Raw genomic sequence first — 26,918 nt, 5'->3', positions numbered from 1 at the left:
ATACATGGGCTGACGACCAGTAAGTTGCTTAAGTGGATGGAGGCTCCATTCATTCCTTTTGCGCTCTTCCTTCTTAGCCCTCATTCTCCACTCCAGTGGCACTCCAAATGAAATGACGAAAGATCTAGAAATATTGACGGCCCTACCCTTAGGAAAATAGGTTTGATGCCCAAAGGGGTTTAGAACTTTCTATCCTACTTTTTGACTCTGGGAAATCAGTTTTATGCCGGGTTTACAACTTTTTCTAAATTCAGTTGTCCATAAAATTCTGCTGATGTTTTTTTGGGGGCGAAAAGAAGAATTAGGCGACCATAAAACCATCAGCAGTATCGGGTTTTTCAACTTTTTCTAAATTGTTTTTTTGTGCATTTCCCAAAAAAAATATAATAAATCAAGAAGAATTAGGTGAAAACACGGGTTTTTCAACTTAAAATACTGCTGATGGGTTTTTTAGGATTCAGTTGTGCGTTCACCAAATACTGCTGATGGGTAAGGGCGAAAAACACGGGGTTTTCAACTTTTTGATCACTTATCGACCTGGAATTTGCCTACATCAGCAGTATTTTGTGAGTCGAGGGTATCAACAGATAGGCTCGACTGAAAGGGTAGGGATAGGGCCAATAATCATTGTAGTCTTTTCTTTCGTAGTTTCTTTTTTGAATCTCTATCTCATTCCTCCGAGTGTTGGGCGACTACCACATCCCAGGCGTGTTTTTGACCCCATTCTCACCGTTCTCAGGCAACCCCACTCACCAGAACGAGTTATAGGCTAGGCCTCGGACTTTAGCAAAGGAAGCTAAAGTGAGTAAGAGAAGCTATTCTTATACGAACAACAGAACTGTGATTTCGAAACGATGCTGTATTAGCTTTTTTAAGACCTGGAAAGCAAGTTAGACCATATTTCATGGATCAAGGTACATAAAAAGGTAAAAAGGGTGCCATATATAGTATAAAAGTCTCCATCTCACCGCGGCTTGATACCCCGAGGTTCTTGCTTACCGCTCTTGCTTGGCAAGGAGCATTTTCTCCATCTTTGATTGAGATAGGCCTATGGTGCATGCCACTATGGTTACTTATTCTTCTCGCTTTCTCTAATCCTTATCATCAGTATGGCCCGTTACTATTAGAAGACTATGAGCTACAGGATGAAAAACCAGACGTTGAAGCAACCCGGCTCGTTGGGAAATTCATGTTAGCTGATCTTCTTAGGCTGAGTCGTGGTTAGAGCGGCATAAGCAGCCTTTACTTGACGGCCGGACTTCTTTGTCTGCTTAGAGATGACCCTACATATACAAATGGAAGTGGTTTGGTTGTGTCCATGACCGATAGGGACAAGCAAGATGGTACCTCTTTCTAATGTAAACGGAATGACATCCTTCCTCTTTTTACCTATTATATAGGCATCTTTCTCCCGACTCTTCAATTCACACTTGAAGATCTAAGGTAAGGATTGATAGTTCTGATTGGGGGGAATCGGTATCCTTTGTGGATCTCGGGCCCACTGCCCCTTGATAGCAGTGGTTGAGTGACTCAATTAGTAGCTTCTTGGTTCTGGTATCCGATCAAAGGCCCACTGTCTTAGCCATAGCGATCTGGCTGGCCATATTCAGTAGCGTTCGCTGATCTTTTTGAATTGGTTAGAAAGAAAATAATGGAAGCAGGTGTCGACTCACGTGAAGAGACATGGTTCAAGTCCGTTGAGTGAAGAATGGGGTTCCTACATAGGAAGAACAGAGCGATGGGGAATCTAGGACACTGGGAGGAGAAGAAAGGCTCAGATAGGCGAAAGGCTGAACGAACAACTCGCAGTGACCCATTTCGAAGAAAATAGCTTCTGACTGGGCTGATGAATTCAGAGTTGGAAGGATGGAACTCTTGGCCGGTAAGACAGGGCTTGGTGCAGCTGGGCTAACTGTGCTTAGTGAAGCGGAAGCGGAAGTTTCATATGCAAGTTCTATATTGATGTAATTACAGCATACTTGTTCTCTTTTAGAAAGCTCTATGTAATTATATAGGACCGGTGCTCCCTGATAGACGAACAACTAGACTAGTCTCGTCCCATTGGTGGAGCATTAGCCTAACAAAAAAGCAAAAAGAGGGTCCTTCGGCGCGTGCAGTTGGCCCCGGAGATTGATAGTAATGCACTTAAGAGACTAAGAAGAAGGCGGTTCTTGAGAGGATCGAATGAAAGAAGTGCTTTTTTTTTGAGTGCGCCGGAATGGTCTGTCTTTCAAGCGAAGGCAGCGTTTTCAAAGCGATCAGAAAGACCTCCCGTAATTCTCCACAGGAAAAATCTTATTCACAAGTGAAGCGTCTTGTGCCTAGTGTTCTTTGGATCGAGCGGGTGAAATACAAAAAGAAGGACCTCGTGACTTCAACACAGAAATAGGGAACCACTCGATATCGGGACTCCAATCATGATCAAGGGCTTTCATTTCAAAGAAGACCAGTATCTTGTATCCCATGAAGAACTTGAGAAAGCAGCCCTTTTAGCAAAAAAAACCAGCCACTAATAGAATATACGCCTAGATCTATGATTTAGATTTCTGTAGATTGACACCCCTGCTCCATGGTAAGCAAGGAGCACTACCTCGATCATAAAGCTTTGGAAGCCGCTTCTCTGGTTAGACCCATTTGATACTCCCCGTCTTCGAAGGATTCATTTATGAATCTTTGCTCAATAGCCACTTTTTGAGGTGAAATTGAAGTCCTACCTTTCTTTATATGTGGAGTCTAGGAAGAAATTCCCTTAAATTGTAGTGAATGATTAATGTGTGTCAATCTTGATCAAAATTTCTTGTGCGTCAAACTTTCGATTTGAGCGTACTTGAAATGATGGGTAAAGCTCCAAGTGCCACTTCTACTTCTAGATAATAAAGAATAGAGATAAGTAAGCTAAGTTGTCACAAGCAGGAAGTATGAATCAGGCGCACCTGTCAAACTCACGTGAGTGGGTCGGTGGCTCAGATGCCCCATAATACCGGCGAATCAGCCGATTGGTAGGTTGAGTACGGGTACGGGGGAAGGAAGGTCAAGATCAATCAAGAGAAAGGGTGTGTGACGGCCTGGTGAATGAAGAGGAAATCAGGGATGCATTCAATCCCCCAAGACCTATGAAGACAAAATAATGGATCTACGCAATACATGTGGTTGAAATATAATCTACCTTTATAGAGAAGGTGTATATTTAAGGTCAATAAAGAAGCTATAAGGTCTGCATTCAACCGAAAGCCCCGGCCGGCCCTGGCACTATGGTAGGTCAAATCTGATCATGGAATCTTTGGTTGTCATTGTCATTGGTGGTTAGAGTACAGCCAATAATAGACTCGGTAGTTGTCACTGCCATCGGTGGTTAGAGTCCAGCTGAGACTAGAATCTGAAACTCTATTAGTGAGATACATGTCTTAAGCATCCGAATCTTCTTATTCTTTTTGCTGAGCTACAGCTAAGGATTCAACCGGGAATAGAGACCTCAGAGCAAGAGATCTTCTCCAAATCCTTACTTAGTTGCATATTGACCCTTACTCGCTTATCATGAAAGAAGGTGCTAGCTTTCCCAACAGACCTTCTCTCTTAGCTCCTCCTTTAGCTCGAGATGAGCCCTGCCCTATCACACTATCTATTATCATTTCGTTCCAGAGCGCATTTGAAGACTGATTTGAGCATTTGGCGGCACCACAGCTAGCTCGCCTGCCCAAGAAATAGAAGAGTGCGTCTAAGAGGAATGGATTGATCTAGCTTATATCGCCCTTCTTCTGAATTTCTATTATGCAGGACGACCCCTATTTCCTTTCTAGTTTAGCGCTAGCTAGACGTCTTTCTCAACGCAGTCTTCCACATTGCCTACTTTGTTTCATCGATCTACAGAACCCACTGAGCTCATGGACAGAGACAAGGCTGCCCTGCTTCTCTACTCAACGACTTTACGGAACCAACTGAGCTGACTAGCTCTATTTGATCTACTCAAGTCGAACCTCTTCTTCAGAACTTTCTTCAATTCTATCGCTCTTTGATCACAGGTCTGTGAGGCAGGAAAAAGGATTGACTTATGACATAGGCTCGCTGGACAGCTTTTCTAGGATAGATGAAAAGCACTTTCTCTGAACCACTATCTTTCTTCATTATCTCATTCCTAATTGCACGACTGAACCGGCCTTGGACTCGAACAGAAGGGACTTCGACTGGGCAGATAGAGAAAAGAATGTTGTTGCCGGGCGTGAAAGCCCGAGATTTTGACTTCCGTTACGAGCACTTCGGCGATGATCTTGACTAAACTCTCAGTTTTGGTGCACCGCTCCTACAGAAAGAGAGTCTCGACTGCTTTCATTGTGTTTGTCAAAACAAAATGGGAATAGTTGATCGAACTTCCGTGAGTTCGTTTTTGGTCATCCTGCATTTCTGCACTTCACCGACCTTTGAAGATTAGGCTAATCGTATTATGAAATGAAAGGAAGGAAAAATGGATACGCAGTATTCTATAATGAACATTGTCAGGTTAGAGTTTGGCCACAGCAGATCGAAAAGTAGCTAATTTAGCTCAGTCAAGTTCTCGTATGGGTAAGGATTTGGCCATTGGCAGTTGAGGGGGGTCTTGATTCCCCCCGCCTACGTAGGGTGTTAAGTGAGTAAAGTAGCCGCCTGATCTAAGAACCCAAAGAGCACCCATCAAACCACCTCTAGTTCGGGACCCATTTCTAGAGTTCGGGTGCAAGAGTCCTACTGGAGGCTCATACGCAACCTACGTCTGTTGGGGAGGCTGCCCCCTACTCTAAGCCGGGCGACGTACGGTGTGACAGACAAAGAAGATATGCGTGGGATTTGTTACCGTACGAAGGGCTAATCCGACCACCAGTTTCATCCAACGACATCGAGGGAAACCCCAAGTCAGGGGGGGAGCAAAAAAATGGAATATGAAGTGCCCGGAACCACTCACACCATGACGAGGTGAAAGCAAACTACTGCAGCATTCTCAATATATCAGAAGATATCAAAGGAAGGGCGGCTACTATTAAGAAGGAGAGTGCGCGCTTCCCTTCACTGATAAGACGGTGCAGACGAAAAAGAGTCTGTATGATCGTTCACTACCTTAAATTATACATCAGTCTTCGCCTAACCAACAGCGTTGAATACTCGTGCATACAGAGAAAAGCCCCTCTAGCTCCAGGTTTCAGGAGAAAGAAATCCTTATACGCCTGACTTTTCCTACTAAAACTAACTTCACTAACAGAGCAGCTTCCACTCCTTAAAGCACTCTCGCTTCCTACAGCTTGAAGTCCGTACATAGTATTAGCATATATATAATAAGATTAAGATGCTCGAAAGGGTTCTTAGTCAAGCCAGAAAGGTGGGTCTAAAACCACAGTTTTTCGAGATAAAGGTCCCATCCTTCAATATCATGATTGGGTCGCCCTATACAGGTCCGCTGTTTTCTGAGCGCTTTGATTGCTTTTTATGAAGTCGCCCTTTTTCGTTTGTGCTTCTTTCTCGTGCCCTCGCAAATCCCGCTCGTCCAACGGTACGCCGGATCTCAAAGTTGTCAACGTAGACAACTCTCTAGTGATATCCACACGAACAAGAGGTGTTCTCTAACACTCAAGGATGGAGAAGAGAGCACCCAAGTGTGCTAGCACTCTCTAGGGCTCTCGGGTAGGATTTAAAAAGGGGAGAAAGGAGAGAAAGAAAAGGGATCTCACATAATCCTCTAGGTACCCTCCTTTACACCTTCTCCCTCCATGAAAGCTCACGGCAACCACAGCAAAAAGAGGAGGAAGAAGCTAGGAAGAAGATGGAATAATTACCACCTAATCAATTGTCACAAAAAATGAAACCTCCTTTCATTATGTGGCCGGCCACACATGGGTAACCCCCTCATTTAATGTGGCCGGCCACATTAAATGGAGGATTGTAACCTCCTTGACAACTAGGAGATGATGTGGCTGCCATGTAGGATGAGTCATCCTCCATGAAGTGGCAATTCATCAAGTCAAACTTGATGTTTCAACTTCCCATTTTGGTCAAGTCAAAATTGACCAAATCTCTTCCATGTTGAGTTGAATTCATTCTTTGATTCAAGTCAATTTCAATCAAATGAATCTCAATTCATTAATATAAATTGACTTAATGAATCAAATTTAAATTAGACTCATTCAACAATTGAATCTAATTGAGTCTAACTCAATAAGTCTAATTTAAATCAATCCGAATCCAATTGGTTCATCATATGAACCTAATCCAATTGGTTCATCATATGAACCTAATCTCCATCCACTTGTTCTTTGTGTGTGACCCAATAGGTTCTTGTAACGTTGGCAATGTTTCTAAACTCCTTTAAAAACATAAGCAATGAGCGGCATTTAGCAATACATCATTGCTACCCAAGTTACAAGAAATGTTGAGATCCAACATCACCTTGTGACTATTAATTGTGACTCCTCACAATATATGACAAGTGTCCTTCTATCCTAGACATCTAGATTGATCAATATGAGGCATAGACCGTGTCATCCTCTGATCAATCTAAATCTTGAACTCCAAGTAGACTCACTAAATCAAATGAGCTCAATATCTCATATTGACTCATTTGGGCATGGTCATGCACTTCGTGGTCTCACTCTATCAAGAATACCGATGTCACTCCCGTCATATAGGAGGGATAGATCCCATCTACATCACTCACATCCCTCTGCATAATTTGTTACATACCCAGTAATCGCATTTATAGTCCACCCAGTTACGGGTGACGTTTGACGAAACTAAAGTACATAACTCCTTATGTAGGGAACCATGGTGACTTCAGGTCTAAGGACTAGTAGTCATACTAATAGTCACATGAGAAAGTATATGACACTCATATAACGATCCATGATACTTTCTCATGGCGGGTCATTCAGTATACATTCTCTAATGTATACCCATGTGTCAACTTGATATCTCTATATCCATGACTTGTGAGATCAAGTCATCGAGTTGACCTACATGCTAGTCTTATTGCATTAACATTGTCCCTGAATGTTAATACTCGACTAGGAATGATTAAGAGTAGTGTTTCCTATATCATCTCACTATCGGTTCAGCTAACCGATTGATATAGGTAAGAATCTTCTACTCAAGGACGTTATTATACTTAGTTTATTTGGCACCAATATAAGTAAGTATAATAACCAAAAACCAAATGCCTTTATTAATATAGAATATGATACAATCAGTCCAAAATACAATCATCAAATGATTGGCTCTAGGGCTTTAGCTAACAATCTCCCACTAGCACTAGTGCCAATCAGTGTAGGCTCTAAGCCCAAATGACCTAGTGTGACCATCATGCTTCCTCTGTGCCAAAGCCTTGGTCAAGGGATCTGCGATGTTAGCCTCTATAGGTACTCTGCAAATCTTCACATCTCCTCTCTCGATGATCTCTCGAATGAGATGGAAGCGTCGTAGTATGTGTTTGGTCCGTTGGTGTGAGCGAGGTTCCTTCGTCAGTGCTATAGCTCCATTGTTGTCACAATAGAGCCGATGAACTTGCGAATCCAAACTGCCTCCTTTGCTGCCTCTGATGCAGCAATATACTCGGCCTCTGTCATAGAATCAGCTACTGTGTCCTGCTTCTAACTCTTCCAGCTCACAGCACCACCATTAATGCAAAACACGAACCCCGACTGCGATCTATAGTCATCCTGGTCGGTCTGGAAGCTAGCATCACTGTAACCCTTTACAGCTAGCTCATCATTGCCTCCATATATCAAGAAATATTCTTTAGTCCTTCTTAAGTACTTAAGAATATTCTTGACCGCTATCCAGTGACTTTCACCTGGATCTGACTGGTATCTGCTCGTCATGCTCAAAGCGTACGAGACATCAGGTCGAGTACATAGCACGACATACATGATCGATCCTATGGCTGAGGCATAAGAGATCTGATCCATGTGGTCTCTCTCCTCTCTAGAAGAGGGACCTTGAGTCTTCGAAAGACTCACGCCATGTGACATCGGCAGAAATCCCTTATAGATAAGTCCATCCATGTCAGTCTTTCTCTTAAAGACCCACTTACACCCAATGGGGTTTACCCCTTCAGGTGGATCAACCAAAGTCCATACTTGGTTGGTGTACATGGATTCCATTTCGGATCTCATGGCCTCTAGCCATTTCTCAAAATCTGGTCTCATCACAGCTTCCTGATAGGTGGTAGGCTCATCGTCTATGAGCACAACGTCATCATGGTCAGACAAGAGAAATGAGTATCTCTTAGGCTGACGACGTACCCTATCAGACCTGCGAAGAGGTATGTCTACTTGAACTGGTTGTTGTTCCTCAACTCTTTGTGGAACAACATCATCCACAACACTTTGTGGTTCCAGTTCAACTTCCATCGAGGCATCAGTGCTATTGTTCGCATCTTGAACTTCTTCAAGATCGAACGCACTAGTCTTTCTAGAAACAAAGTCCCTTTCTAGAAAGACCCCGATCTTGCCACAACTACCTTGTGCTGACTGGGAATGTAGAAGTAATATCCCTTAGTTTCCTTGGGATATCCAATGAAATAGCACTTGTCGGATTTGAGTCCTAATTTGTCTGAGACTTGACGTCTAACGTAAGCCTCACAACCCCAAATCCTCATGAAAGACATCTGGGCATCTCTCCCAGTCCATATCCTATATGGTGTCTTTATCACGGTCTTTGATGGAACTCGGTTGAGTATAAAAGCTGCCGTGTCTAGAGCATAGCCCCAAAGGTATGCCGGAAGATCTGTGTGACTCATCATAGATCGTACCATATCTAATAGGGCGATTCCTCCTTTCAGATACATCATTCCACTGTGGTGTTCCAGGAGGAGTGAGTTAGGATAGAATCCCACACTCAGCTAGGTAGTCACGAAACTCATGGCTAAGGTATTCTCCACCTCGATCTGATCGAAGTATCTTAATACTCTTGCCAAGCTGGTTCTGTATTTCATTCTTGAATTCTTTGAACCTTTCAAAGGATTCTGACTATGTGTCATCAAGTACACATAACCATATCTACTGAAATCATTAGTAAATGTGATAAAGTACCTATAACCGCCTCTAGCAGTGACATTGAAAGGGCCACATACATCACTATGTATGAGTCCTAACAAATCAGTCGCCCTTTCGCTGTGCCCACTAAAGGGAGTCTTGGTCATCTTGCCTCGTAGGCATGACTCGCATATCTCATATGATTCTAAATCAAATGAGTTCAGCAAACCATCCTTATGGAGCTGGGATAAGCGCTTGTCATTTATATGACCTAAGCGACAGTGCCAGAGATAGGTTTGGTTCAGGTCATTTGACTTAAACCTCTTGGTATTTATGTTATAGATAGGGCTCTCAAGGTCTAGAAAATAGAGTCCGTTTATCAGAGGTGCACTACAATAGAACATATCGTTTAAATAGACGGAACAACATTTGTTCTTTATTATAAACGAGAATCCTTTCTTGTCCAAACAAGAAACTGAAATTATGTTCTTAGTCAAGGCAGGCACATAACAACAATCATCTAATTCTAGTACTAGCCCAGAGGGCAGAGATAGATGGTAAGTTCCTACAGCAATAGCAGCAACCCGTGCTCCATTGCCTACTCGTAGGTCTACCTCACCCTTCGTCAATGCCCTGCTATTTCTCAGCGCTTGTACATTAGTACAAATGTGCGAAGCACATCCGGTATCTAATACCCACGATGAAGAAATAGAGAGGTTGACTTCTATAACATGTATACCTGAAGTAGAAATCTTATTTCTCTTCTTCTTAAGATCTTCCAGGTATTCTTTGGAGTTCCTCTTCCAGTGCCTTGCTTGTCCTTGATATAGGTGACAAAGATGTTCAACCATATCATAAGCGCTCATCAACTCATGTTGCTTCTGAAGCTCAGAGTTCATGTTTGCGAGCATAAGACAGGACACATCTAATGCGTCATCTTGATGCTTCTTGTAAGCATCTCGGTCTGCTCGCGTGGTAGTGGCAGGAGGAGCCTCCGGAATGGGCTGCTCCAGAACGTACAGTTTACGTTCTTGAGTGAGAACTATTCTCAGATTCCTGTACCAGTCCAGAAAATTTGCTCCGTTGAGCTTGTCCTTCTTAAGGACAGATCGTAGAGAGAAAGTGTTCATATTTGACGTCATGGTAATTCTACAACAGAAATAAATGCAGAAATAAGTATCATAGTCTTAGTCATTTAATTAGGCCTTTAACTAAATGATGCTCCCACTGAATTCTATAATTCATGTGGGACAAGATCCACATCATACTAACCCTTGAGTTAGCTTTGGCTAATACGCCCAAGATTTAGTATGATCGGTAGGTAACGATTACCAATTACATCTCTATGCAACTCTTGTTTATAGGATGAAATCCGCATTTATATTAAAACTCGAGTTAGCTTTGGCTAATACGCCCGAGAATTAATATAAACGTGATTTTGTCCTACCTTTCCAACCATTGGAAGAATGCCTATAGCTGTACTCGATCCAACTGAGTAAACTAGGAATACTCAATCTAATTGAGTTTGTACTCGCCCATGCGTTGATAGGCGGGACCAAGATTGTCCCTCCGTACCCTACCAAGATAGTATGTGTTGCTCTGCTTTGGCAGATTCAACAGCATCATGCGATCGAGGTAGTGGTAGGTATCACGGCATGGTAGGCATTTTGAGTTGTCATGATTTAGATCTAATCTAAATGATGTTGTATCATATACATGAAATAGATCTAATCTAATTGATAGAGTGCATCTTGTACACGATGTAGATATAATCTAATCGTAAGGGTGCATCTTGTGCACGATTTAGATCTAATCTTAATCGCTATGCACTAATTAATTACTTAATTAAACATGCATCATATACACAAGTAATTAACTAAGTTTTGTGATTAGTCATGGCCCTACTACGATCTTCTCAAGCCAATGAGAAGATCGGATGATCAACCTAAGGTCAACTTCTCAAGCGCCTTCCTTTTGACCACCTTGTGTTGCTCGCGCCTTCCTCGTAACTCCGTCTCGAGTGGACCTTCCACAGCTCCAATTTTGTACATTACAATTTTGAAACTCGAGTTACATTCGAGTCTAAATCTAATTTATAACCAGAATAAAAGAAAGGCACGATGCGCAGGTCGCGAAAAATAAACCAAAAATAAAATAAAATACAACACGCACATCACATCACGGCGCGCAGGCCGTATTATGAATTACAACACAAATTGTCCAATCAAATTGGGTCTTTGAGCCATGACTATCACAAAATTAATATATAATTCAAAATTATATACTTTTCATAATTTTTTGTAATTTTTTGTAATTTTTCATAATTTTACAGATTTTATAAGTAAAATTTTCCCGGCGGTCCCGATTAGCGATTTCGGACACAATCGCGAAGCAAATCCCCTTGCGGGGTTAGGGGCAGTACCCCTACCCGCGATCTAACCATCACGAGTTGCTCCTAAGCGATCATATAGCGCCTAAGTCCGCTGTCCCAAAACGATTTGGGTCGAAACATTGCCGTTTTGGAAAATTCTTCTCGGTAGTCGAAGACTACAAGTGTAAAACACTTGTGCTTCGCTTCTACGAGAAAAATACCCATAAAATCATAAAAATTAGGAAATTCACAGAATGTTACAGTATGCATATTTTTCATAAAAATATGAATCTAAACTCGTACTCGCTTCTCACGTGGCTCTAATACCACTGTTGGGTTTTTCGCGTCGCGGAAACCCCGAATCACCCTAGCCATTGGATCTCGTGCGAAGAAAACTTTCCGAAAACATGAGTACGAGTTTTAAACTATGATCTACAGTAGATCTACAAAGGAAAAATATTTTACCTTCAAAGCGTGCCCTCGCAAATCTCGCTCGTCCAACGGTACGCCGGATCTCAAAGTTGTCAACGTAGACAACTCTCTAGTGATATCCACACGAACAAGAGGTGTTCTCTAACACTCAAGGATGGAGAAGAGAGCACCCAAGTGTGCTAGCACTCTATAGGGCTCTCGGGTAGGATTTAAAAAGGGGAGAAAGGAGAGAAAGAAAAGGAATCTCATATAATCCTCTAGGTACCCTCCTTTGTGACCTTCACTTCACCCTTTTCTTGGAACACAACTCATACACCTTCTCCCTCCATGAAAGCTCACGGCAACCACAGCAAAAAGAGGAGGAAGAAGCTAGGAAGAAGATGGAATAATTACCACCTAATCAATTGTCACAAAAAATGAAACCTCCTTTCATTATGTGGCCGGCCACACATGGGTAACCCCCTCATTTAATGTGGCCGGCCACATTAAATGGAGGATTGTAACCTCCTTGACAACTAGGAGATGATGTGGCTGCCATGTAGGATGAGTTATCCTCCATGAAGTGGCAATTCATCAAGTCAAACTTGATGTTTCAACTTCCCATTTTGGTCAAGTCAAAATTAACCAAATCTCTTCCATGTTGAGTTGAATTCATTCTTTGATTCAAGCCAATTTCAATCAAATGAATCTCAATTCATTAATATAAATTGACTTAATGAATCAAATTAAATTAGACTCATTCAACAATTGAATCTAATTGAGTCTAACTCAATAAGTCTAATTTAAATCAATCCGAATCCAATTGGTTCATCATATGAACATAATCCAATTGGTTCATCATATGAACCTAATCTCCATCCACTTGTTCTTTGTGTGTGACCCAATAGGTTCTTGTAACGTTGGCAATGTTTCTAAACTCCTTTAAAAACATAAGAAATGAGCGACATCTAGCACTACATCATTGCTACCCAAGTTACAAGAAATGTTGAGATCCAACATCACCTTGTGACTATTAATTGTGACTCCTCACAATATATGACAAGTGTCCTTCTATCCTAGACATCTAGAATGATCAATATGAGGCATAGACCGTGTCATCCTCTGATCAATCTAAATCCTGAACTCCAAGTAGACTCACTAAATCAAATGAGCTCAATATCTCATATTGACTCATTTGGGCATGGTCATGCACTTCGTGGTCTCACTCTATCAAGAATACCGATGTCACTCCCGTCATATAGGAGGGATAGCTCCCATCTACATCACTCACATCCTTCTGCATAATTTGTTACATACCCAGTAATCGCATTTATAGTCCACCCAATTACGGGTGACGTTTGACGAAACTAAAGTACATAACTCCTTATGTAGGGAACCATGGTGACTTCAGGTCTAAGGACTAGTAGTCATACTAATAGTCACATGAGAAAGTATATGACACTCATATAACGATCCATGATACTTTCTCATGGCGGGTCATTCAGTATACATTCTCTAATGTATACCCATGTGTCAACTTGATATCTCTATATCCATGACTTGTGAGATCAAGTCATCGAGTTGACCTACATGCTAGTCTTATTGCATTAACATTGTCCCTGAATGTTAATACTCGACTAGGAATGATTAAGAGTAGTGTTCCCTATATCATCTCACTATCGGTTCAGCTAACCGATTGATATAGGTAAGAATCTTCTACTCAAGGACGTTATTATACTTAGTTTATTTGGTACCAATATAAGTAAGTATAATAATCAAAAACCAAATGCCTTTATTAATATAGAATATGATACAATAAGTCCAAAATACAATCATCAAATGATTGGCTCTAGGGCTCTAGCTAACAATCTCTCACTAACACTAGTGCCAATCAGTGTAGGTTCTAAGCCCAAATGACCTAGTGTGACCATCAAAAGGTCTCATCCTTCAATATCATGATTGGGTCGCCCTATACAGGTCCGCTGTTTTCTGAGCGCTTTGATTGCTTTTTATGAAGTCGCCCTTTTTCGTTTGTGCTTCTTTCTCCCATGCTTTCCCTTGGAATTAGCCTTGAGAAAAGGTAGCCTTTTAGGACACCCTTTCCCTTTTTTGAGAGCAAGCCCGTCTAAAGCAAAATGAGAAAAAAAAAAGACAAAACACATCTTTTTTTCTTTCTATACGAAATTAGTTCGACCGGGCATTGGGAATGATTCTTGTTGAAAGCGGCAGAATCAGTTCACTGACCTACTACCTTGATTCACTCCTGGACTTAACTTACTACTATACAATAGAGTTCAAAAACCACTGAAAAAGTGGGCGCACGAGAATCATTAAAAAGACCGAGGAACCGCTTTATTTTATTTAAGAAGTCGCAGTCAGGAGGCCTCTATTAATGAATAGATATAGTTATAGCCGCAAGCAGAGGAATTAGATCCGCTCACTAAGCTAACTGACCGCATAGAACCGACTGTACATATTCTTTTTTGTTCACTTTCTTCTTACCAGTAGTTAGTTGCTACATTCCATTCGGCGAGGAATTCCTCAGTATGTCACATCTTATTACCGCTTTGATTAATGCCTAAAAGCCTTAATAGAGTTCTTGAGGAACGAAGTCTATTTTTGGGGAAAGAAGAGAGAAAGAGATCGAGATAAGGAAGCTAGCCTATTAGCTATTATAGCCGAGGACAGCTGTCCAAACAGAACTGTGATCATAAAGAGATCAGTCGGAACTTGTACTAAGAAGCGTAGCCTCACACCAATCTAATCTCGATTAAAAAAAGCAAACTTCCCTTTCATTGGCCGTGGTTAAGAAGGATTGAGAAGGCCATGTCTTAGTGACACCGATCAAGCCCTTCACTCGGCTTCCTCTTTTCCTTACTTGACTCTTCTTAGTAGAATTCATTGACAAGACCAGTTTCCACCCCAGCTGAAAAAGAATATGAAGAAAATTGGCTCCAGGCTGCTTCATCGGCTTTCATTCTTTAATTGCCGAGGTCTATCAGAAAGAGTGTTTTTTAAAGGAAAGAGAGACAATCAGGACTGGGAACACCCACTAGAACTCAAAATAGGCCTTTCCGGCTAGGTTCTTTGTTAGGAGTTTCTTTACTGGGACAAGATAGTACCCGCTCCGTTGTCTCCGAGTCAGGTTCTGCCCCCGAATCGTCTGTTGATCTGTTGGAGTTTGGGGTTTCAGACTTTGAGGAGTCTTTCCCGGGAGTGGATCCGTCCATCGGAGTTGAAGACTAAGCAAATACATCAACTTAGCTAGGAGCTTCAAGAGAATAGTCAGAATTCGGAGAATAGGGAGATGTCACCACGGCCTTTCATTCCTTTCTTTTAGGACTTTCCGTGTCCAATTCTAATATTGGATAAGGCAATCCGCCAACATGAATTTATAGAAAAGTTAGGAGAGGCCAATTTGCCAACATTGACATTAGAAGGAAAGGGTTCTTGATCGCCTCGAGAATAAGCCTGGGGGTTTGCTTCACACTAAAGAAGGCTTTTTGAATCTTTTCATCAAGTAAGAAAAAAAAAATACATTGCGAGACGAGAATGTATTTTAAAGCCGAAGAAATAGTTTTTCTTTTGAGGGTTTGTTTGACCTATTCGAGATAGTAGCGGAAGCGGTGCCAACCTTTCTCTCATTCAAATCTTTGGCGGTTGAGGTTCGACATGCATTGGGTCTTCGTTTCCAACATTGGCGTTTTCAGTCAAGTCATTTTCTTACATTTCTTTCCCGAATTGAGGAAGATGGCACTGCAACTAGTCTAGCTTTGACTTTCTTTCTTTCAAGTCAGAATGTTCTCCCGCTTTCAGAATGTGTTCCTACCACAATAGTGGTTGAAGAAAGGGTTGCTTTGTCCGCTGTTCCAGTATTTGCTTGACCCCTATCTATAATAAATAGTCAGACCAGACTGGCTAGAAGCTTCCGGAGAAGAGTCACTCTAAGAGTAAGCAGAAAGCCGCCAAAAAAGAGACTAGTCGGAAGAAGCCTCTCGAATCGGAACGGAAATAAGCGCAGAGAGGGCACCACCGATTTAGTTAAAGACAAAGCTTCTTTTTTTGAGGCTGATTTCATTTGCCAGCGTTGACATTTGACGTTTCGTGGAGTCGATTTACTGACTAACACCCTTTTTGGGAAACTTTTTTCGGGGAAAGAAATCGAGAGGAATTTCTCTTTTTATTTGCCTTCTTCGGCGTTCACTTCTAAAAAGGCATTTCCTTATAAAAGAAAGGAGGGGACCAATTTGAACTAGAGATTCTTTCGGTTGAGGCCTCTTGACCAACTTTTGACTCTATTTGAAACTGAAGACGATGAAATTAGGCCTAATAAGAAGCCTAGAGTAGAATAATCAGTGAGGGCTGGCACTAGTCCTTTCTTGCTTGCCTTTTCATTTCCCCGTTCTGGGATAGCTAGTTGAGGAAGCCTCTAGTAGAATGTAGAGTGGGAGGCCTAAAAAAGAGGGTAAGATAACATCTATTATTAGATGAGACTTTGATTACGGCTGCACGCCCAGGTACGAACTATCCTGAAGGGGATGATTCGCAAGAGCTTTCTAGTCAGTATGGATGTTCCCTTGTCTTTCTTTATTATCTTTGTTTGAGGGCCTTACCTATAACTACTGGGAGAGGAAACTGAGCTCCAAAGCTTCCCCCCGACGATTCACTGCTTTAATGAGGGCCTTCGTTACGGAATGCTTTCTCAGGAAAGTATGGAAAGTAGGATGCGTAAGCTTAGACTAATTAAGATTGGCATTTTCTAAGTAAGAGGAAAGGGCATAGAGAGAATAAGACTGATGAGGAAGAAAAGGAATTGATCGGGAAAAGAAAAAATTCTATAGGGATGCCTCTTTTCCTGTTGATGCGGTTAATCCAATAATAGAAGAATCGGACAAGGCCAAATAGCCTATAAAAGAGTGCCTCACGTCCACTGAAAGACGGATCTCGATAGCACTCCCAGTCTATCCCGGCATGGTAGCCAAGGGCATGATTTTTTTCTTCTTGTGCGCGCTTTCGGGTGCTCTCGGCTATCTTCAATCTTTGTTCTCTAGAACCCCCATACAAAACACTTTCTATCCTCCTTTGTTATGTAGAAAGAGGCCCAACCTTTCGGGAAGTCACATTGATTGCCCTTAGGGAAGAGCCTTCTAATTATCTTGCTTGCAGTATTGTATTCTTGGAGGCAGTCTTCTTTTTCACTGCTACATGATAGTGAAACCCTCCCGTCAGGTCTTTATCTTTAATGATGATTATTGCAGTGCACTCGAATCTTGCCAAAACCCTTTCTTGCTTAAGCTTCCTTCTTTCTGAATGGCTCAGTGTGATCATCATGAACTGTCTTAGCGTAGATTTACTCAGCGTTCGCATCTTTTTAAAATTCAATATTGGTGGTTATATTTTAGGAATAAGCGAATTCTACCAGAAAAAACAAAAGTAATGAGGGAAGAAATGTTTCACTAGCCTTAGAATCAGGGTAAGCAATAATAGGCAACATCCTTTAAAGGAAGGAAAATCGCAGCGGTACAGCAATTAGGGAAGGGATGGAACTTCTTAGCTGAAAGAAGTAATTCAGATCCATTTCCTAGTAAGCGCACGCAATATACACTGGGGGAAGAGTCGTTACGAGAACTTATAGTTAAAGTCTAACAGGACCTATAGCAAGCAGGGGAGTAGGTGCCTTGACAGGGCAAAAGGTACGCAGTCTACCAGTTGAAACCCAAGGGGAGCATTCTCTTTCAGGACACGGATTCACAGTGTAGGATTCCTCGTACCTTTTAAACCAGCTCTCTGGCAGTGTGCTTACGCATCAAATAAGGTATATTGCCTATTGCTATTTAATATTAACATGGAATACGCTAGTAATATTCATTGATAGGTAATATGCTACAGTAGAAATTCTATATCTAGGGACTACATTTAGACTTGATTTACAGGTAATATGAAATAGGATAGTTGTCAGGTTATAGTTACACAATGGAGGAAAGACTCGAAGGGAAATGGCACTAGACTAACCACTGTAAAGGGCGACACTGAGAATGGTCATATAGAAAGTCTTACCTGGCACTTTCTTACTGGCCTGTACTACAGACCAGGCACTGAGACTAGACATCTTCTCCACGTTATCCACTAAGACTATAACCGTTATTATTGTAAGTGCTGGTAATGAGAGTCCTAGTAACGTTTTATCCACGTCAGACACGTTAAACAGGATATCAAGGTAAACACCTTATTACACTATTCCTATATATACAGACTAGTGAACTTGAACTGAACTCTTTTTTATAATATTACAACTACTGCCCACCTTTGTGCCTGACAACCTACCTTTATGAACCATCAAGCCCGGGGCACAAACGCTATAACAAGGAAAGTAGTGCTTTCGCCCATGACTTAAGAAAAAGTATGGAGAATACTACCTGCAAGAGATTCAGAAGTGCTTAGATGTTAGGATCGATAGTCGCGGCTAGAGAGGGGGGGTGTGAATAGCCGCCCCAAATTCTTCGTTTCTTCCTACGATTAGGGTTAGTGCAGCGGAAATAACAAATAGAAACGAAAAAGGAGAAGCAAACCTCAACACGAAGATGTAACGAGGTTCGGAGATGATACTCCTACTCCTCGGCGTGTCCGTAAGGTGGACGAAGCCTATCAATCCGTCGGTGGATGAGTCCCCGGAAAATCGGCTAATATAAACTCCTTATGGGTGGAGAAACCTCGCCACAAAAACTTACAACAGCAAGAAGGAGTACAACAATAGAGAAAGCAAACAAGAACAATCAAAATGTAAAACTCTTTGCTTGCCTTCTCGTTGTCGACTGGAATCCTGATGAAGCAGCAACTTCTCGGATCCAAGCTCAGCTAGAAAACCAGCAGGAAGCTCACCCGAAGCTTCGGCAGTGAGAGCTCAGCAAAGCTCGCAGAAGGAACCGGGAAGAACTTGCAGAAGCAAGAAGAAAACCCTGTAGAGTCGCTCGACTCTTTATATAGCTGAACCTGCAAACCTGTGAAGGCAGAAGAAGACACAGAAGACCGAGATCTAGCCGTTGTCACTCACAACGGCTAGTCCTGGACCGATCAGGCTCCAACCTGATCGGTCCACACTGTCCCTGATCGGTCTTGGGGACCGATCAGGCTAAGCCTGGACCAATCAGGCTATGTCCTGATCGGTCCAGGAAGACCCTGATCGGTCCTGGGGACCGATCAGAGCTTCCTCTGATCGGTCCAGGGACCGATCAACATGCATGTCCCTTCCTTTTCTCCCGAACTTCTTGCCTTCTGATCGTTGTTTCCTGATCGGTCTGCAGACCGATCGATAACTCGATAATCATCGTTTGGTTCCGATCATCACGCCGATCCAGATACCCAGTGTATCACTGTATCGATCCACTAATCGATCCAGAGCTTGGTTTTTGCCCAAACCAAGTCCCAAACCTTCCAAACCAACATCCGGTCAACCTTGACCTGTTGGTACATCATGCTTAGCATCCGGTCACTCCCTTGACCTGCTAAGACTCCCCAACAAGTGTCCGGTCAATCCCTTTGACCCACTTGGTCTTTCCAACACCAGATGTCCGATCACCCTTGATCCATCTGAATTTTTCCCTTGCCCGGCTTCACTCACCAGGACTTTCACCTAGCTTCACTCACTAGGACTTTTACCTGGCTTCACTCACCAGGGTTTTCCATCTGCCCGGCTTCACCCACCAGGACTTCCAAACTGCCTAGCTTCACTCACTAGGACTTTCCCACTGCCTGGCTTCACTCACCAGGACTTTCCACATCCGGTGCAGAGAACGAGCTACCGAGCCCTCTCTGACCTAGTCCGGAGAACGAGCTACCGAGCCCTCTCCGACTTCCACTTGCCAAGTTCCCATACTTGGACTTCTCCGTGCCAAGTCTCCATACTTGGACTTTTCCCGGATGTCTGGTCAACTAACCTCGGGTCAACCAGGTCAACCTTGACCATGGGTTGCACCCACAATCTCCCAAGCTTGTATCCTTGTCAAACATCAAGATACAACTTTTCTGTTCACGTCAAACATTGTCAAACATAACTCGTCAAACATCAAAACACAACTCGAGTCAAGTCAACTCGAGTCTGGTCAACCAGGTCAACCTTGACCTAAGGTTGCACCAACAATCTCCCCCTTTTTGATGTTTGACAAAACCCATAATCAAGTTAGGTTAACCCGATAACCTAACTTAGGTTTTCCAATGTTCTTCCCTGAACATTCTCTAGACATTCTCCATTCTCCTTTCTACTCTCCCCCTTTTTGACACACATCAAAAAGAGTGAATCAAGGTCAAGAGTTTCTTCCTAATGAAAGTCCCATACCTTTCATTGAAACCCTTAATTTCCCCCTTGAAACTAAATTCAACAATCAACTTAGTGATAATCCCATATCACTCATCCTCAAAAATTTCGACGAGTAAAAACTCCCCCTAAAGGTCAACTCCCGCTTGACCATTGCACCAACAATGTCTTGGAGAGTTCCAAACCTTTAGAAATCCAAAACACCAACTTCATTGCTGAAATTTCAGAAATTTCAGACAGTACAGTCGAAACTGGCACGCCCTGATCGGTCACCGGACCGATCAGGCTCCCTCTGGATCGGTCACAGTGACCGATCCAGGCTCCCCTGGACCGATCAGAAACCCTTCTGATCGGTCCACAAACCTGATAAAGGCCTGATAAGTTCTGATTTCTCTCCACGAAATTCAGAAACCTCTAGAAAATTCTAAAAATTGTGAAATTTTGATGATACATTCCTCATACCACATACTATCATGGAAAAATAATTTTCTATGAAAATAAGTTCCATTTTCAAATCTTGATACAAAGTTCGACAAACTTTGAAATAGTTCAAGTTTAACTCAACTTTGTATCAACTTGCGCAATGATGAATGCTATCACTAGAAAAGCTTCATCAAGGTTTTTCAAATCAATTTTGAAATGATTTTAAACCATTTAATTTAGGACCACAATCTTTGGGCTAAATGTACATGACTTGTACATAAGCTTTCCCTATGATCCCCAATTTTGAATTAGGCTCATCTAGGTACAAGAACTATGCACCTTGATCCTAACTCACAATCCTAGTATCTCACACACATCTAAGGTGTATCAAACACATCCAAGTCAATTTTGATGTAAGATATGAGTTTAGGTTATCTTAGGCTAAGGTCTCATGCATTTTCTAAACATCAATTTGATCTCCATATCAAATTGTGTTTTTAACCTTAAATCAATTTCATTGATTATAAATGCAAGAAATGATGACATGGCATAAAATGATATCATAAATGAAACATGTGCTAATGTCATGGCATAAAGTGTGAAACTTAAATAAAGCATGACATTTAAACTAACCTAAGCATTATCATGTCATTTCAAATGATCATAGATTAAATATGATGTCATGACATGACATATGGCAAACAATATATGGCAAATAATATGTCAAGGTATAGAAAATACCTAATTCTAGCCTTAGTTGCCATTTTTGATAATTTTGATCATTTTGTCATAAATTCTATATTCCTAAGTGTAATAGACCTAAAATCATATCCTCAAGACTTTTAGATCACTATGTGCCAACTAGATTGACTCTAGAAAATTCCTCAAATGTGGTTGGCACATCCTAATTATCTTAGGAATAATTTTCACTTTCATTTTCAAGGTTTGATTACACCTTGAAAATTCCCAAAGTGCCACCTTTTGCCATGATTAGGTTAACTACCTATTCAAGTAAGGTTGGCACACTCTAATCCATCTAGCGTGATGGAATCATGCTCTTAGGAACCCAATACCTATTGGAGCTCATTGGGTTCACTAAATATTCACTAGGGATGACTTCCCTAGCAACCCTCCTAATGACCCTCCTAGGCTTTAAAGCCTTGGTCATTTGGGACTCATCAAGATCCACTCTAGGGGTGACTTCCCTTGTGACCTTGGTGATGGTCTTCCTAGCCCTAGATTTTGTTCCATAATCGAATGGAACATTATGATAAGTGGGCTTGACCACTTGGGACTTAGGTTTGTGACCCAAACCTTTCTTGTCCTTGGACATTGGTTTTTGACCCTTAACCCCTAGAGATGACTTCTCCAAGTTCTTAAGAGCCTTTTCCAAAGTATCAAGTTTTGACCTCAAGACTTGATTCTCCTTCTCTAATACCTCAATTTTTAATTTTTCATTTTTCTTTGAGGTATTCCTAGGCATGTGTCTAGTTGTTTTGGGGTTTCTACCTAGGTTATCCTTAACCTTAGATGAGTTGATCCTAGGGTTGGCTTTCCTAGTGTTATCCTTATCTAGGCTCACATGTTTGGCACCTAAGCATGTGTATCGATTTCTATAATTTTCATGCTTATCATTATTGTCAATTGCAATTAAACTACTAGCTTGCATCTTACTAGTATTGCAATAATGTGCCTTAGAGATTACCTTAGGGTTTGCCTTAGCTCCCCCTATCGATGTGCTCGGTCTCTTGTCCTTGTGAGGTTGCCTCCCCCTCGGACATTGGCTCCGATAATGTCTCATTCGCTTGCATTGGAAGCACACCACGTGCTCCTTGCCCTTGCGTGTTGGGACTCCGGCTTCCTTGACCTTTGGCGCCGGTGGAGTCTTTCTAACCCTCTTTGGACATTTACTCTTGTAATGTCCAAATTCCCTACACTCAAAGCATAATATATGCAATTTACTAGAACTTAAATTGCTTGAGTTACCTAGGGTTGAGGTGGGATGTAAGTTCTCTCTTTCATCCCTTCCGGAGGTAGAAGCTTCTTCTCCTTGCTCCGAACTTGAAGAGGAACTCTCCTCCTCTTCTTCTTTAGATGTTGAGTAGCCCTCAACTTCTAAATCCATCCCTCCATGATGTGAACTCCTTGGCTCACTTGACTCCTCTTCATGGCTTGAAGTGGAGTTCCCCTCATGGAACTTAGCCAAGTTGTTCCACAACTCCTTGGCATTGTTGTATCCACCTATCTTACATAGAATGTCATTAGGTAATGAGAATTCAAAAATTTTCAATACCTCATCGTTGACTAGGGATTGGTGGACTTGTTCCTTGGTCCACTCCTTCTTCTCTAGGGTTTCTCCTTTCTTGTCCATCGGAGGCTTGAAACCTAATTGAACACAACTCCAATTTTCAAGGTTAGTCATAAGAAAGTACTTCATTCTTACCTTCCAAAACGCGAAGTCGTCGCGGTCATAGAAAGGTGGAATGGTGATGTCTTCTCCGAGTTGATCCATCTCTAGCTTGTGCTCCCTCGGGTGTTAATCCGGCGAAGAGCGACCTCGCTCTGATACCACTTGTTAGGATCGATAGTCGCGGCTAGAGAGGGGGGTGTGAATAGCCGCCCCAAATTCTTCGTTTCTTCCTACGATTAGGGTTAGTGCAGCGGAAATAACAAATAGAAACGAAAAATGAGAAGCAAACCTCAACACGAAGATGTAACGAGGTTCGGAGATGATACTCCTACTCCTCGGCGTGTCCGTAAGGTGGACGAAGCCTATCAATCCGTCGGTGGATGAGTCCCCGGAAAACCGGCTAATATAAACTCCTTATGGGTGGAGAAACCTCGCCACAAAAACTTACAACAGCAAGAAGGAGTACAACAGTAGAGAAAGCAAACAAGAACAATCAAAATGTAAAACCCTTTGCTTGCCTTCTCGTTGTCGACTGGAATCCTGATGAAGCAGCAACTTCTCGGATCCAAGCTCAGCTAGAAAACCAGCAGGAAGCTCACCCGAAGCTTCGGCAGTGAGAGCTCAGCAAAGCTCGCAGAAGGAACCAGGAAGAACTTGCAAGAAGCAAGAAGAAGGCCCTGTAGAGTCGCTCGACTCTTTATATATCTGAACTTGCAAACCTGTGAAGGCAGAAGAAGACACAGAAGATCGAGATCTAGCCGTTGTCACTCACAACGGCTAGTCCTGGACCGATCAGGCTCCAACCTGATCGGTCCACACTGTCCCTGATCGGTCTTGGGGACCGATCAGGCTAAGCCTGGACCGATCAGGCTATGTCCTGATCGGTCCAGGAGGAGTCTGATCGGTCCCTTGGACCGATCAGCCTTTCTCCTTCTTCTCTTCTGTTTGCCTCCTGATCGGTCTTCAGACCGATCGGCTCCGAGGCACACCGATCGATAACTCAGAATGCTTCTGTTTGGTTACTGATCGGTCACCAGACCGATCCAGATACCAGTGTATCACTGGATCGATCCACTGATCGATCCAGAGCTTGGTTTTTGCCCAAACCAAGTCCCAAACCTTCCAAACCAACATCCGGTCAACCTTGACCTGTTGGTACATCATGCTTAGCATCCGGTCACTCCCTTGACCTGTAAGACTCCCCAACAAGTGTCCGGTCAATCCCTTTGACCCATTTGGTCTTTCCAACACCAGATGTCCGATCACCCTTGATCCATCTGGATTTTTCCCTTGCCCGGCTTCACTCACCAGGACTTTCACCTAGCTTCACTCACTAGGATTTTTACCTGACTTCACTCACCAGGGTTTTCCATCTGCCCGGCTTCACCCACCAGGACTTCCAAACTGCCTGGCTTCACTCACCAGGACTTTCCCACTGCCTGGCTTCACTCACCAGGACTTTCCACATCCGGTGCAGAGAACGAGCTACCGAGCCCTCTCTGACCTAGTCCGGAGAACGAGCTACCGAGCCCTCTCCGACTTCCACTTGCCAAGTTCCCATACTTAGACTTCTCCGTGCCAAGTCTCCATACTTGGACTTTTCCCGGATGTCTGGTCAACTCACATCGGGTCAACCAGGTCAACCTTGACCATGGGTTGCACCCACAATCTCCCAAGCTTGTATCCTTTTCAAACATCAAGATACAACTTTTCTGTTCACGTCAAATATTGTCAAACATAACTCGTCAAACATCAAAACACAACTCGAGTCAAGTCAACTCGAGTCTGGTCAACCAGGTCAACCTTGACCTAAGGTTGCACCAACATTAGACAGTGCTTAGAAGGAATGAATTTATAAGGGATTAGCAATGACAGAACGTGAACTGACTGCAACAGAGGCTCGCAAAGAGAAGAAACTCCATGTAAGGGAACAAAAATGTATGGCTTGCCCCTGCGGGTGACTGCTGGATTGGGATTAGGAAGCGATTAAGAATGACCAACCACTGGCTGGCTTACGGGCACTCGGACTAGAACTACCAATGTAATCGAAAGCGTCTTCCTCTCCTTCTTGGCTTGGTCCAGTTATTTCATTCCTCAAACTCTGGCTCTAAGTAACCTTAGCTTTTGGATCTCAAAAGAAGTATTGGGGTAGAGCGAGAACTTAAATTCTATTCAGTGGGGGCTTCCATTTCTATTTAAACTTCTTTCTTTTTGTTACGGTAAGAATAGGATATGTTTAGTGCTGGACTGGAAGTGCCGCTCGAGAGTAATGCTTTGCTAGGCCCCTAGCCCTTGAGACCGCTAGAACGTTAGCACGGGAGACAGCGTCATCCTGTTTTCATCTTCTACTACCCCTTTTTGATGCCCCGGGTACTCTTTCGAGACGAGACAGGATGGACTGGAACGAGAACAAAGAGTGCAGGAAATGCATCGAGGGGAACTGACCTTATGAGTCACTACTCCGACACTAGGCGGGAATACAACTAGCGAGACAACTAGGCTAGTCCATCTTTCTATCTGCTAGCTATAACCTAGCCTGTTGAAACTGGGATTGAAAATGGTTATAACATTTCCGGAGACCACTACTAGATCCTGTTTTACTGGCACTACTTGCTATTCGGAAGGGGAATGAATTAGACTGCTTACATGCCACTACAGCATCGAAGGCAAATGGATTGCAACCGCATTCATTCGTATCCATATAAAAGTATGCCCCACCTTTCTTATCCTTAGACTTCCAAGGGGAGGGAGAACTTTCAATCTCCTTGTTTAAAGATATTGTAGGCTTGGCATAGCGTCTTGATATTCACAGAATGAACTCTTCTTTTCTTATTCAATGGATAGTGAAATCAAAAATAGGGAAAAGAGTGAGAACTCGTAAATCGTTAGTAAGCAGAGAGCTTATACGACAATAGCTCTGGTCTGGGGAGAGAATGACACTTGATGTAACTTATTGCGAGTAACTCGACTGAAAGAATATATAGTAATCGGTAGGGTTAGAGTTCATGGCTATCCGAACAGTCGTGAATTACAGGAGGTAAATGGCCCCAAAGGAAAGACCATTGTATACTTGGAGACGCCATTCACTTACACCATTCACGACTGTCGCAGGCTCAGCTTATGAAAGGGGTTTCAGTTCTCCTTCTGTTAATTCCAATTTGTACGCTACTGACACGGGAAAAGAATCCCTTTCAGCAACAGCTCTTTCTCCTATTCCCTGAGCTAGCGAGGGCATTTGCTTAACCGCGGAGCATCAAAGCGACTCTCCCACTTCGGAACCATCCCTACTTGGTTCAGGCGGATAATCACTCTTTGGTCGGGTAGGATCCTTTGCAGCTAAATCGCAGAGCATCCAAGTCAGCCGGACTACTCTCATTTAATAGAGCCGCGGAAGATTGGGTTAAATAAAGTTAGCGAAATGCGGTAGAGAGTGGTGAGATAGCGAAGAGAAATGAAGTGAGATAGCGAAGAGAAAGAAGCGAGAGGGCCGACACAAGGAATAGAGGCAGCGCCATACCATCATTTAATGACGGTCGATTGTCCTAAAAACCCATCAACAATATTTTGAAAGATTAAGAGGCCCGAACCCATCAGCAGTATTTTGAAAGATAGAGTAGAGGAACGACGGGCACAGACAGAAAGACAGGGCAACGCTTGCCCTACTTACATAAAAGTAAGGAATGACAAAGAAAATAGTAGAGGACTCGAAGAGGACTCTATATGAGACGTGGTAGAGACAGAAGGGCACTTGAGAACTTTAGAAAACATATATACTTACACCCTATCATCATACCCAGAAAAAGAAGAGTATGAAAACGGGCTAACGGTACACTTACTACTTTCCTACTCATAAGTTGCCTCAGAACTTTCCTACTTATAAGTTGCCTCAGAGCAAGGAAGAAAGCTGTCCACTTAACTTTACAACTCATCATAAGTTTCTTATTACTACTTAGAGGAGAGGAAAGAAGAAAGCTATCCACTTAACTTTACAACTCATAAGTT

This window comes from Zingiber officinale, chromosome 11B (genome assembly GCF_018446385.1).
Source record: "Zingiber officinale cultivar Zhangliang chromosome 11B, Zo_v1.1, whole genome shotgun sequence".
NCBI lineage: Eukaryota > Viridiplantae > Streptophyta > Magnoliopsida > Zingiberales > Zingiberaceae > Zingiber > Zingiber officinale.
Note: the sequence above shows the minus strand (reverse complement) of the source record.